This window comes from Pelmatolapia mariae, linkage group LG3_W (assembly GCF_036321145.2).
Source record: "Pelmatolapia mariae isolate MD_Pm_ZW linkage group LG3_W, Pm_UMD_F_2, whole genome shotgun sequence".
NCBI classification, from domain to species: Eukaryota; Metazoa; Chordata; class Actinopteri; order Cichliformes; family Cichlidae; genus Pelmatolapia; species Pelmatolapia mariae.
The window spans coordinates 64500399-64514776 of NC_086229.1; the positions used below are offsets into that span (position 1 = coordinate 64500399).

Here is a 14378-nt window from a genome sequence, read left to right on the forward strand (position 1 = left end):
ATGATGCAGTAATCTAAGAGGGCATCTTTAGGGCACTGGAGGCAAGGTCAAAGGTTACTTCTCCTATAGCCTCGTACAGCAAGGCTCCCAGTGACCATGCCACACTGAAACACCAGCCTGCTCCTCCCTCAGATAGTGAGGCTCCCGGTGACTCTGTAAAAAAACAAACCTACAGCCTTCTCTACCAGTGACACTCCCTGTGACCACACAATCCCAATTATGCAGCTTTCTTCTATCTCTGGCTGCAAGGTTGCTTGTAATTCAACAGTACTATCCCCTAATGTGTTAACCCCAAGCACTGCACCTTACTATGCAGCAAAGCAAAAAAGGGGGCGTCCTTTTCCGAGGACACCTGCTCCTGATTGCTAAAAGTGTCAGATACTATTCACTGAGCTACAGGTGGTGAAGCAGCTGCTAGAGTGTGAAATTGAAAGAAATCTTGAACTCAAGCAGCTACACTCTTTAACCAAGCGTGGAAATGTGAGTATTGTTTACCTTCTGTGATTGTACACCTCATAGTGAAAAATTCTTTAAGTTACTTTTGATAAACAAATCTGCTTAATGATCCTTTTTATTTCAGGTTAAATATAGCAGACGTAAACTTTTTTCACCCAGCAAACCTCCTCACTATGCTAAATAATATATCTTACATTTTAGCTTGAAGTAAAAATGTGTGTTTTATCAATGAAATCCCTCTGAAGTAAAAAGACCCAAGGCTTAAATATGAGGGCTATACAAATGTACTTTGATATGTCTGTTCTTGCCTCATCAGTAAGAATGGTGGAAGAATTTAAGGCCCATGCAGAAGGTGTGAACCCTAGCAGAAAACTACGTGAAAAAGCAAGGCAGCAGGCAGTTTCTGAAATTCATGGCAGACTCAGCAATTCCAAACATTCACCTCCTTTCTGAGGAACCATGGAAAAGTCTGTAAGTGCTAAATTTGAAGGACTATTAATTTCTATATACATGTGTCTATATATAAAGTTTAACATATGAACTAATTTGCACTTCTGAATTTGAAGTTTTATAGCACACATGCAAGCAAAAGGGTTTAAAACAACAACTCAGAGAGCTTATCTGATGGATGCTGTGCTTTTATCAAATACATCTTAAACATGTCACCACCACAAGTCAGACTTGGAATTAAAAGGATCAACACCATTTTGGATGAACTAAGGCCACATAACAGAGATATTGGTAATATTGATAAGTAGTCGGGCACCAGCTTAATGTACGACGATCTAGTTCTACTACATATATAATACACATCTCTACCTCTATTATAAACATCATGTCATTTTAGTAGGTAGGTAGGGTAAAGTGTCTCAGGGATTGTACTTTGTAATTTGTTTTCAGAAAGACTTCTCAAAGCAGAAATACTTGCTTTGTTCATTGAAGAGGAGGAGAAGATCGCTGCTGCAGTGGGTATGGATCACTGCAATGATTAAATCTGTAAATACAATGTTTATTTTACTTAAGATGGATCATACAGACTCCAGGTCTGGGTTAAGACAAAGCCCCTACAGGTCTTTAAATCACAGTGACCCACACATTGAAACTGAGATGATTGGAAAGGTTAGTTTTATTATTATGGCTAAAGTCAGGGCGGTCCTAACTTGTTTGGTTCCCTGGGCGAACACTCCGTTTTAAACTTGAAAAACACTTCATTACATTATTCTTAACTGTCAGGCTGCGAAGCTGACTGTAAGTATTTGAAAAGCAGACCCAAAATGCAGATGCCAAGGAACGTGGAGCAAAACTTGAATGTTAACAATAAGCGAGCCATTTAATAAGGCTGATAAAACATTACAAAACAAAAGGCAGAGGTCAAACGATCACCTGAACTGGGAAAATTAAGGATAAACATAAAAAAACTAAAACATAAAACCTGACGTGGATAAAAAGGCTACGTCCACACGTACACGGGTATTTTTGAAAACACAGATTTTTCTATGCATTTGCACCTTTCGTCCACACGTAAACGGCATTTTCGATCAGTGAAAACAGAGACTTTTAAAATCAAACATTCATTTTTTAATACTTGGTTGCAAATCCTTTACAGTCAATCACAGCCTTAAGTCTGGAACACATAGACATCACCAGACGCCGGGTTTCATCCCTGGTGATGCTCTGCCAGGCCTCTACTGCAACAGTCTTCAGTTCCTGCTTGTTCTTGGGGCATTTTCCCTTCAGTTTTGTCTTCAGCAAGTGAAATACATGCTCAATCGGATTCAGGTCAGGTGATTGACTTGGCCATTGCAAAACAGTCCACTTCTTTCCCTTCAAAAACTCTTTGGTTGCTTTTGCAGTATGCTTTGGGTCGTTGTCCACCTGCACTGTGAAGCGCCGTCCAATGAGTTTTGAAGCATTTGTCTGAATATGAGCAGATAATATTGCACGAAACACTTCAGAATTCATTGTGCTGCTTTTGTCAGCAGTCACATCATCAATAAATACAAGAGAACAAGTTCCACTAGCAGCCATACATGCCCACGCCATGACACTTCCACCACAATGCTTCACTGATGAGGTGGTATGCTTAGGATCATGAGCAGTTCCTTTCCTTCTCCATACTCTTCTCTTCCCATCACTCTGGTACAAGTTGATGTTGGTCTCATCTGTCCGTAGGATGTTGTTCCAGAACTGCGACGGCTTTTTCAGATGTCGTTTGGCAAACTCTAATCTGGCCTGCCTGTTTTTGGGGCTCACCAAAGGTTTACATCTTGTGGTGAACCCTCTGTATTCACACTGGTGGAGTCTTCTCTTGATTGTTGACTCAGGGTGGAGATTTTCGAAAACTCCGTTTTTGCTTTTACGTGTGGATAAGGAAAACTGAGATTTAGTCACGCAACATGCGCCTTTTTTGACGTGATGCTGTGGGCCAGCTTATTGTTTACATGAGATGAATTTCTACAGAAAAAATACTGTTGCTGTTAATCTGACTATCTGCAGGTTTTTACACACATGCAGTTACTGTCCCTCCATTTAGAAAGAAGCGTCAGAGTGAACTTCAGATGTGGCTTCTACATCAAAACAGACGCTGTCACAACGTAAATCCCGACATCGGTTTTGAATAAATTTACTTTAAAAAAAAGAAAAAACAATACATTTATGTATGCTGTATGCATTTTGTTCATTCCTAAGCTGTGAATGTACCCCAGCCATAATACTGTCTTTAGTTATTAACATGTGAAATGACGAAGGCACTTGGGAAGTAACACAATTTATCTGCCTTTTCAAAAACAAACAAACAAGCAAAAACTTCTCAGAAGTACTTAAAGTTTTGTTAGGGCACAAAACCCTGTTTAGTCTTTCCCTCCCAGGCTTCTAGACTCCTGATTGGCCATCATTTCGTTTTTAGCATTTACATGTGGACGGAGATATTTTTTCAAAACTGCGTGTGAAAAGGGTTTTTTTTAAAAATGAAAAATCTCCATTTTCAAAAATACCCATGTATGTGTCGACGTAGCCAAAGCTACATGGAAACATGGCACAAAGACAACAGACGACCTGACACTGAACAAAGGAAGATAGAGGACTTAAGTACATGGGGAACAGGTGGGAACACAGCTGGGCCAAATCAGACCTAAAGAGACAGGGGGAAGCAAAACTAGACACACTGCAAATATGACAGGGGCTGTATATTCAGGGTCTGCAGCCTTAAAGTATGCAGCCTTAACGGTCCTCAAGGGCCGCGTACTCAAAGACCGCTAAGGCCGAAGTGCGAGGCTTGTAGGCTTGTGAAATGGGATGGTCTAGCCTCCGTCACACTGCCCAGGTTGCCTAGCAACCATGATACTAACAGCTGGAAACATTTCATTCAGCTTTGTTTGACAGAAATGAAGGAGAACATATTTTGTTCATTTGTTTTTACAAGAGCTTTGTGTGATTTGATAAGTATCTGAGGCTGAGACCACAGGACTGTAAAACATGATTATTGGGCTTTATATCTGTACTGAACAGTCATTTCAAGATTAGTTAGTAAATAACAATTAGCTAATGTTGTCCATGAGACTAAAGTCATCTCACTTTGGTAATGTAAATATAATATGGCCAATATTATAGTTATTATATTAATCATTATTAGTCATTACAGCAGTGAGTTTGAACTCTGTGTCAAATACTGAGCTTCAGTAAAGATTCAAGTTGCATTTATTTACCGTAATTGTCGGGCTATAAGCCGCTACTTTTTGCACAAGCTTTGAATCCTGCAGCTTTTAGTCAGGTGCAGCTTTTCTAAGGATTGTCCATGATTTTTGTGATATGTAAGAGGATTTGTTTTGTTTGTTCCGCTGTTGTACAGCACTACGTTGCCTGGCGGAAGGGCATGTGATCAGACACCTGTGATGGGAATAACGGCGTTACAAGTAACGGCGTTACTAATGGCATTACTTTTTTCAGTAACGAGTAATCTAACTAATTACTATTCCTATCGTTACAACGCCGTTACAGTTACTAACAAGAAAATGCGGTCTGTTACTACTTTTCAACAAACAGACGGTTGAAGCTGTCTCAGCTTACCGCATCTTATATCAGTTGCACGGAAGTAGCTGTAAGTAATCTGGACGCTACAGTTTTAAGCAGCTGCGCGCTCCCGCGGAGGGTAATCACGACCACTGTCTAGCACAGACCTTCCCAAAGTGTGGGGCCATTGCAGGGGGGGGGGGCGCGGCATGAAAAGGGAAAAAAAAAAAACAACAAACAACGCTTGGACACTGCTAGCACGGGGCGCCTACACAAACGCAAAGCAGGAGATGAAGCATTGCTGAATATGTTTCCAAACCAACTTCATTCTAAGCCAAAGACTAGAAAATATGGTGAAGCATATCTGCCCTTTGGTTTCACCTGCACGAGTGCCGAGGTAGGTCTCCCCTGCAGAGTTGGTTTTCCCTTCTTCGGGAGCAGCGCTGGGCTGTTCAAATCACGGACAAACAGAATCCCACATTCGTGATTTTTAGTTCACAAACACTACTCCTGGCGATGTTAGCTCTTTATTCAGTAAAGTTACAGTGGGATAAAAATAACATCAGGCTGATCCTGCCATAATTTGTTCCCCCGGTTCAAATCACGGCCAAACAGCATCCAACAGTTGTTTATGTTTTTGAACCCATTTTTCAGAGGGATTAAAAAATGTATTGACAGCAATGTTGAATATTATTACACAGGAAAAAAAACAACTACATGTAAAATAATTACACCGTGACGCCTCTGCCTTTCTAAATGGAGGGACAATAACTGCCTGTATATGTAAGCGTGTAAAACCTGCAGACAGTCAGATTAACAGTATTTTGTCTCTATCTGCCATTCTGCAGTTCATCTCATGTAAACAATAAGGTGGCGCACAGCGTGACGTGAAAAAAGGCACATACCTTTGACGTTGCGTGATGAACTCTGCATTCCTCGTCCACACGTAAACGCAAAAAAGGAGTTTTCAAAAATCTCCGTTCTCGGTGATTCGAAACGCCGTTTACGTGTGGACGAAACAGCTGCGTTTTCAAAAATACCCCTGTAGGTGCGGACGTAGCGTAAAAGAGTTAGTAGTTTATTTTATTACTACCTGTAATTTATTGCAGATTACTTGTATTTGCTTAATTGTTTACTAAATGTTTAAGGTGTAAAATAAACCCCAATGGAGCAAAATATGGGTGTGTGTGGTTGGAGGATGTGTTTGTGCGTGTGCACGTGCGGGGGGTGGGGGGGCGCGAACATTTTTCTTGTAAAACAAGGGGGATCCAGCAAAAGAAGTTTGGGAACCACTGGTCTAGCACAACACCTGGAGCTAAGGGGGCAAAACAATCGCATGAGTGCTGCTGTTTGACTGAGGAAGAATAACGTAGTCGTGGTAAATCAATCACATGACCACTTAAAGACAAAGCAACAAGATGATATATACCAACACAATTTATAAACTAATTGTGTTGATAGGTAAAACCAGAGTCACGATAAACAATATATACGCAGCGTTTTTTCCTCAATATTTTTGTCACGTTTGCTGTCTAAGGACAGCAGCTGTCACGGTCCGTGGTCCTGCGTCTGTGGAATGCGCGGATAGCCACACCCCCCGGGCTGGGCCATCCTCGGCACACCTGCTCTCCATCGCTGTGATTACAGGAAGAGCTACTTCACCCGGCGCTGACGGATACTCCATGCCAGTCCGTAATCACCTCACAAGTGGTAACTAGGCTCCCATGAAAGAGCGTATTGCTTCTGGTTGGAACTGTGTCTAATCTGCTTACTTGTGTCCAGGTTTCGATTCGCTGTTCAGCGTCTGCCACCTGCCTGTCCTCCTGCTCGACTGGATCGCTCAGTACATCACCTGGCTTTTCCACTATCTCCACAGGACTCCCCGCTCACGGACTGCCACTCTACCCTCCCGAGCTCCCACGGTCCCGCTCTATCGTAAGCCCGCAACTCCCGCTAAGTCCTGATGTGTTTTCCTGCTTCCCGGCTTCCTAGTAATCTTCTCCCCTTTTTCTTGCAGCCTCCCACGGTCCCGATTCCGGCTTCCTCGTGTCGTTTCCTCCCCGGGTTTTTCAGTTCCTTGTTTTGCTCTCTAGGTTTCCCGGGTCGCCTTTCGTTATTATAATAAAGTGCCTTTTCTGTTAGCGCTGTGTCTGCGTTTGGATCCTTTTGTGCACACGCGCCGTGGCGCATGACAGCAGCGAGACCTCTGCTTATGAGAGAAAAAAAACCAGCCCTTTCGTTGTGGTGGAAAATTGTACCATGTCAACCAAACTTGGTTGTTTAGGAAGAGGGGGAAGATTCAGGAGTGACGGCGAGAGAGAGAGAGGGACAGCAGAAAAAGAGAGAGAGCGAGTTTTGAGATGTGAGAGATTTGTGATGTTTAGCGTGTTTGGAGTGTGTAGTTAATGTGTTGCCTTGTGTAGTTAGTGTGTAGTGTTGTGGATAGTTTTGTGTTGTGTGTCAGAACAATGAGGCGACTGCTGTCTCCAGGTAGAAACAGGAGTGATACACCTGCTGCTGTCAGACCTGCAGGTATCAGGCTGTGATGTTCTCCTTTATAGTGGACAGAAATTATATTTTGGAGTGGCACAAATAATTTGTGTGGCATCTTATTGACTGCAGAACAGCTGATTGTTCTGTAAATAGTTTGAAATGGTTATTTAAAAATCAAGGTAAAAGGTAAATGGATGGAAATAACTTTGTTGTTTGCAAAACTTGTGCATAGGATTTTAAAATTGGCAATTTATATTTGCATTTAAAGTTATGAAATATGATTCATTACATACGTTTGTGGTTGTTACAGTAAAATATATAACTTTTTCTACTCTGATTTTATGTATTTTGTCTGATTTTAGATCAATTGTGTTAATACAGTATGTCAAAATGAAAACATGACTGTAAATTCAGACACGTGAGGTTGTGCTGAAAAGAATGATACCAAACAAGGCAAAGTAAATAGTTTTTAAAGGTGAAATGAGGAGGGAAAATCAAAAGTAGTTATGGCCAATTATACCCTGGACCCCACAGGGTTAAACATTCTTTGTTGTTTTTTTTAAGTAACGCAATAGCTACTTTTCCAAGTAATTAATTACTTTTAGAATATTGTAACTCAGTTACTAACTCAGTTACTTTTTTGAAGAAGTAACTAGTAACTATAATTAATTACTTTTTCAAAGTAACTTGCCCAACACTGTCAGACACAGTATCGGGGTTCAAGAGTGGTATGTTGGTCACGTCCTTCCATCAGGCAACGTAGTGCCGTAGCGCGAAAAACAAACTTCAAAGTCGCGCTATGCGTGCAGCGGGAGGCGTGGATGACGAGCGGCGATGAACTTGCGAAAAGCAAGTTATGTCCAACTCCACCAGTGGATTCTGACAGCGTGGAAAAGTGTGAAAACATCCACGATCAACAACGGATTTCGAAGGGCTGGACTGCTGCATGATGGAGAGGAGGACACTGCCACGGGCCTTCAGAGGGTGTTCGACTCTGACAACGAGGATTTCTTTGGTTTTGAAAGTGACAAGGAGAGAAGCGGAGAGTGGATGACGAAGCCATCCTGAGCCTGTCCTGACACTGGAGAAGAGGACTTTGGTGGTTTTAGTGTGCAGGAAGAAGAGAAAGCTGGTGGTGAATGACTGACTTTTCTTCTTGTTAAAGTCGTGTCACTGCACCTGAGCCTAAAAGGTAGGCCGAATCTATTTTTCTGGTGTGCTGTAGGCTATTGTTATGTACTACATTTGTTACTCATTTATGAAGCACAGTACATGTTTCGTACTTGTAATTACCGGTACTTGTACGTATACCTAAAAAGTTATGCAAATATGTACCCCTAACTTGTTTTTCAAAATATTATTAAAAGGGATGTGTCTCCAAACAGCCATCTCTTTCCTGACAATTCCCTTGCATATTCCCCGTGCATATTCTCTTACATATGATAAGTCAACATTGAAACACCTGCAGCTTTTAGTCAGGTGCGGCTAATGTATGTACAAAACAGGATTTTCCCCTGATTTTAGCTTGTGCGGCTAATATTCAGGTGCACTTTGTAGTCCAGAAAATACGGTATATTTCCTATCATCTTAAATCTTCACTCAAAGACAAGTATCTTTGACAGAGTATATATAGATGTATTATATATAGGAGACAAATATTGTTCTTTTAATATGTTGGGATTACTAAATTTGGCTCAATGCTTACATATATGTGGAAAAAACAAATTTACAAGCTGTGATAACTGTGTCTGATAAAATGAAGAGTAGACTGATATATTAAATATTCCTTTATTGGGTGAGAAAATCAGACCATGTCATAACTGCTTTAAGTCATACAGAATAGATATCAGAGCCTTAAACAGGCTGACTTCTGCTAAATGGGTCAAACTGGGCAGAAAGTATACAAACACATAACATCCTTATAGAATATGATGTAACACTATAGATCAACTTACCTCAGAATATATAAAGCATATAAACAATTACAGCAATATGATGCAACAAACACAGCAGTACTACTAATCCAAAATACTCAAAGCTTTATAGAACTGAAACAAACATTTATTTTTAGCTCCATTCTGCTGCTGATACATACTTTAGGTTTCTGAACATTAAACTTGTTGCTGCCTTTCATAGGTCGTGTCCAAATTCATGGACTGCCTCCTCCTGAGGCCGCATTTGTAGACCGATTACGTCACAGCGACGCGCCGAAGGCTGTCCAAATTCATAGGCTGCTCCGAATGCAGCCGACAAATGGGTCCTCATTTTCTCCGAATTTGAGGATGGGTCTGATGTATCCTTCTTTGCCCACCATATCCCAGAATTCATAGCGCGGCCCAGCCAAACTCTAGTTTCCGGTAATGGCGGCCGGTACTACGTTTTAAAATTACTCTTATTAATTTTTCTGGGTCACAAAATAAACTTTTAACATATTTTCAGGCGAGAAAGTAGCTGTGTAAACATCAAATATCTGCTCGGTTTATCAAGATATCGCATATTTGGAAAAGTGCTTCGACGTTTTCGGAGACGTCTGTTACCCACCAGCTCGATAGCTAGCCGGGAGCTCGACGGTCACTGAAGCCGCCGAGAACGGCACAACTCCCGGCACATCATTTTCAGATCACCGCGGACTTTCGCTACTCGGGTTAAACGTAGTATACAAGTACCTGAGACAACCTAAAAATGTTATTGTTGGGCTTTTTCAGTGTTTTGTTTGTTCGTGAGTAAATCGGTTTGGCTGAGATTAAAGTTATTAGATTAGATTAGATAAAATAAAACTTTATTAATCCCCCGAGTGGGTTCCTCCTTGGTTTTTATACAGCTGACTAAACGTCAAACAGAAAACTGATTAAACAGAAGTGTGAGATGGTCGAGAATTTACGCCAGTGTCCTGTTATATTTTACATAGCAAGGAGCAGATGGCCGAGTTTATTAAACTCCACCGAGACAGCGGTGACGTTAATCAGAAGGCTAGACCGTCCAATTTCACTGCCTTTTACTTCCGACCTACCTGACCGTCTGAGGACCCGGCCCACTTAGATTGCGAAGGCCCGGTCCTCAGGAGGATGCAGCCCATGAATTTGGACACGACTATAGTGTGTAACTTGAAGGCCCTGAGTACTAGTGATGGGATTTCCGGCTCTTTTTAGAGAACCAGCTCTTTCGGCTCCGAACCGGCTCTTCGGGTTGTTTTGTTGCTTTAATTAATTTATTATTACAATAATATAAAATTATGCACAAAAGGAATTAATTACTAATGTAAAAGTGGCTTTATTTATATATGTTTATATATAAATATATACAGTGGCCCCTACAGACAAAACACGTACAAACTCTAAAACACATTTCTAGCGTTAACTGAACTTCCAAAACAGAGCTACCTAGATCACTTAAATTACACAATTGAAAGCATATGTGTATTGTTTGTGTATTTATACATAAGCACCCATATATATTCAAATAATTAAAAAAAGGATAAGTTAATTTACCTCTTACTACCACACACCGGTCGTTGGTACTTGCTGGCTTGTGTAGCCTCTAGGTAACAAAAGCTCAACACTGCGCCTAGCATTCTGGAGCACTTCCGTTGTCTTTTGTACATGTTTTGGGTTTTTACGTGCTTCTGATGCTACGTCCACACGTACACGGGTATTTTTGAAAACAGAGATTTTCCGTTTTTGTTTTAAAAAATAATTCCGTCCACATTTAAATGCAGAAATGAAGGAAAATGCTGCTAGGAGCATGCCAAAGCAACAGGTGCCGATATATTCCTAAACGTGTAGAAATGTTGGCCAATCAGAAGTCTAGAAGCCTCGGTGGGAAATAGTAAACAAAGATGGGGCGTAGAAGCAGAACCGAGTCGTATGTGTGGAGGGACAGTAACTGTGTGTGTATATGTAAGCATTTAAACACTGCAGAGAGGACAATTAACAGTAACAGTGTTGTAGAAATTCATTTCACCGGAAAAAAACGTGGCGCACAGTGTGACGTCAAAAAAGGCGCACATCTTTGACGCTGCGTTTTCTCCGTTTTCCTCATCCACGCGTAAATGCAAAAACTGAGTTTTCGAAAATATCCACCCAGACAGGCACTTTTAGAAAACTCAGTTTTCAGTGACCGAAAACGCCATTTCCGTGTGGACGAAAGGTGCAAACCCATAGAAAAATCTGCGTTTTCAAAAATACCCGGGTACATGTGGACGTAGCCTGAGTTTTTATGTGTTTTGTGAGTTTTTAACGTGCTTCTGAGTTTTTACGTGTTTTGGAGTATGTACGTGCTGCTTTGTCTCTAGGGGGCACCTTAAATATACTTTTATTTATTCACTCCACATAAAATGTAATAAATAAATCATATAATACAAAAACCAACTAGTCACTGTTCAACTTTTAACTATTTAAATTTTCAGCTTTTTCCTTTTAAACAAATTTAAAATGAAACAACACAAAACACTGCAAACCACAACACAATTAAATACTCTGTCATATGGGCCTGCATGAATACACTTTCTGAATCCTTTATCATCTGCAACTGAAAATAGTTGTGGATGATTACTATACCTTTTTAATGTGACGTTGTTGTCCCTGGCTCTCTCTCTCTCTCCCTCCCGCTCTGTTCCTCTGCTAACCCTCGGAGTATGTGGCAGGGACTAAACACGATCACAGACTTTAGAGGGAAAACCAGCACACCGCAGACCACGGCCTCTCTGTGTGAGGATCTGAACGTATTCTACGCTAGATTCGACACAGCGAACACCACGAGACCGGACAGTGTGCGCACCGCGGATGACGTCAGTGCGCACACTGTGTCTGAGGAGGATGTGCGGAAGTGCTTCAGGAGGGTGAACGCACGCAAAGCTACTGGTCCGGACGGGATTCCCGGCCGCGTCCTCAAGTCATGCGCGGCTCAGCTGGCTGGAGTGTTTACACACATCTTCAACCTTTCCCTCTCTCTGTCTGTAGTCCCAGCCTGCTTCAAAATGGCCACCATCGTCCCTGTACCCAAATCCTCCACCATCTCCTCATTGAACGACTGGCGACCCGTAGCCCTGACCCCCATCGTGAGCAAATGCTTCGAGAAGCTGGTCAGGGACTTCATCTGCTCTGCACTACCCGACTCACTGGACCCTCTACAGTTCGCATACCGCCACAACAGGTCCACTGATGATGCCATAGCCCTGACACTCCATGCTGCCCTGTCACACCTGGAGAAGAGAGACACGTATGTGAGAATGCTGTTTGTAGATTACAGCTCAGCATTCAACACCATCGTTCCCTCGAAGCTGGACAGGAAACTGCAGGATCTAGGACTGAGCAGCTCCCTCGGCAGCTGGATCCTTAACTTCCTGTCTGACAGACGCCAAGTGGTCAGACTGGGCAGCACCACCTCATCCCCCATCACACTGAACACTGGTGCTCCACAGGGGTGTGTACTGAGCCCTCTCCTGTACTCACTCTACACCTACGACTGCACGGCCACTAGAAACTCCAACATCATTGTGAAGTTTGCGGACGACACTACAGTGGTGGGTCTTATTACCAATGGTGATGAGACGGCCTACAGGGAGGAGGTCAGCGCCCTGACCCACTGGTGTCAAGACAACCATCTCACCCTCAACGTCGCAAAGACAAAGGAGTTGATAGTGGACTTCCGGAGGTGCAGAGGAGTACACACCCCCATCACCATCAACGGCGCCGCTGTGGAGAGAGTGAGCAGCTTCCGCTTCCTTGGTGTACATCTGGCTGAGGATCTTACGTGGTCAGTACACATAAACAAAACAGTGAAGAAGGCGCAGCAGCGCCTCTTCTTTCTCAGGAGACTGAAAAGATTCGGCATGAGCCCCCGCATCCTCAGGACCTTCTATCGCTGTGCCATTGAGAGCATCCTCACTGGATGCATCACCACCTGGTACGGCAACAGCACCGCTCACAACCGCAAAGCTCTCCAGAGAGTAGTGCGGTGTGCTGAACGGATAATTGGAGGTGAGCTTCCCTCCCTCCAAGACATCTACAGGAAGCGGTGCCTGAGGAAAGCGGGGAGGATCATCAAGGACTCCAGTCACCCCAGCCATAAACTGTTCAGACTACTACCATCAGGAAGGAGGTTCTGCAGCATCCGGTCCCGTACCAGCAGACTGAGAGACAGCTTTTTCCATCAGGCCATCAGACTGCTGAACACTTCATAGACACTTCACCCTCACTACTGGAACTTCAACATTATGCACTCCATACTGTATATAAATACCACTGTTTTGCACATACCAACCTCTGTATATTTTATATATCTTATTTTATTGTTTACTTTATTTCATTTGTAAAACATGTATATACATACTATATACACACTCAAACACACACACGTAGAAAAACATATTTAGTATACACATTCAGTAATGTATATACCTTTACATATTGTACATATATTTATTACTTTTTAGATTAGCCATTTTTATATTTTGCTTGTTTTACATTATTGTATTTTGCACAACTCTGTTGCTTGTGAAGCTCGCACACAAGAATTTCACTCACATGTACTGTACCAGTGTACCTGCACATGTGATGTGACAATAAAAGTGATTTGATTTGATTTGATTTGCTGCGACTGTAACTACCGGCCCTCTGCCCAGCGTGAAGCACAAGGCTCGCATGCGGAGTGAAACGAAGAAAAGTGCGAGAGAGATGGTGAGAGAAAGAAAAAGAAAAAAAAAAACCACAGCTCGCGATAAGGAGCCGGCTCACGTCGTTCACGTCAAAGATCCGGCTCTAAGAGCCATTTCGTTCGCAACCGACCCATCACTACTGAGTACTTTCTCCCACACCGAAAACACTGGGATGATAAAATTATTTGAACATTACCTAATAAGACTGATTCAGGACAGACAATTAGTTATGTTAAACTTTCCTAGCAGTCCTTCACAAACAGGGAACAGTCTGTCTATTCTCTCCATCTGTCAGCTGCTGCTGGCTCTTCCTCCTCCTCTTCCTCACACACTGCTGAGTTTGTCCTGGTGGATCATCAGGGGTGCAAAGCCTCACAGATGATGTGCAGCAGTGGGTCCCTCAGTCTGTCCTCACTCTGGACACTTGCAGTTGTCACACATGGAAATCAAATTTATTTATTTTATTTATTTATTTTGTTTCACACATGGTACAGCAGTAATTCATTTCCCATACACAACTTTCCTTTCAATTAAAGTAACACTGTTTCCATGCATGAAAAGGAGCAGGAAGAAGAATAAATTCTTATGACACCTGCCCCCTATCTGTGATAATACAAGTAGGCAACCAAAATTACACTCTGACAATATTCTGCACATAACAAAACAAAACAAACCAAACAAAACAATATACTCAACAATGAGCAATACCACTAAATATCAAACTAAAAGGATATTTTTTTCTACAATTAAATCCTGTTACTTTCAA

The 14378-nt window shown here is 42.1% G+C and overlaps 1 long non-coding RNA gene across 1 annotated transcript; it reads left to right on the forward strand.

The window, feature by feature from the left end:
* Nucleotides 1-913: 913 nt before the first annotated feature.
* On the forward strand, nt 914-6039 carry LOC134624680 (uncharacterized). The gene is made up of 3 exons (XR_010093605.1): nt 914-927; nt 1357-1425; nt 6002-6039. It is a non-coding gene; the product is annotated as an uncharacterized LOC134624680 (long non-coding RNA).
* The last annotated feature ends 8339 nt before the right edge of the window (nt 6040-14378 follow it).